The sequence below is a fragment of the Rhea americana genome, unplaced genomic scaffold (genome assembly GCF_003343005.1).
Source record: "Rhea americana isolate MKP2758 unplaced genomic scaffold, rheAme1 scaffold_39, whole genome shotgun sequence".
Taxonomy (NCBI): Eukaryota; Metazoa; Chordata; class Aves; order Rheiformes; family Rheidae; genus Rhea; species Rhea americana.
The window spans coordinates 4,644,854-4,645,474 of NW_028186523.1; positions in this window are offsets into that span (position 1 = coordinate 4,644,854).

A 621-nucleotide genomic window follows, 5' to 3' on the forward strand; every position below is an offset into this window, starting at 1 on the left:
GCCGCTGCCGCCGCCCCGCGGGACAGGCGGTGCCTTCTGCGGCGCCGTTTGTAGCGGGCCGGCCCCAGTCCCGCTCTCGCACTGACAGCAGGCCCAGGCCCAGTACTGTACGGTCGTGCAGATACCTATGCGTTACGGACCCAGGCAGGCAGAGAGACAACACTGACCAGAAGAGACACACAAGAGACGGAAGGAACATGTTATTACCGACGGCACCCAAATACTGCCTGTCGCCCCCAGGGTAACAAAGGGTTTCTCTTGTAGAGAGATGTGCAAAGTAACTTGGTAAGAATAAGCCAAGTTTTTATCTACGTCGCACATTTCCATTTCCTACTTTTTACTACAGCCTTAGTGTGTCTTGCTTTACAAAGCCGAGAAACACACAAATGTCATTGTAAAGTAGAACTGCAAATCCGTATAAAGTTTACTAAATATGTTCTATTCTTTTCCCTACTTTGTAATGAAGTTCTTCGATACTTGCCAAAGGTGCAAATGTATGTAACATATGCTCGCTTAGTTATTATTCAAACTGGGCTTTGGAGTACCTACTATTACTTTTCTTTGGCTTTATGTTCATTATGTGCACAGAAAAAATATTCAGGATTTCTCTGATTTTTTTGA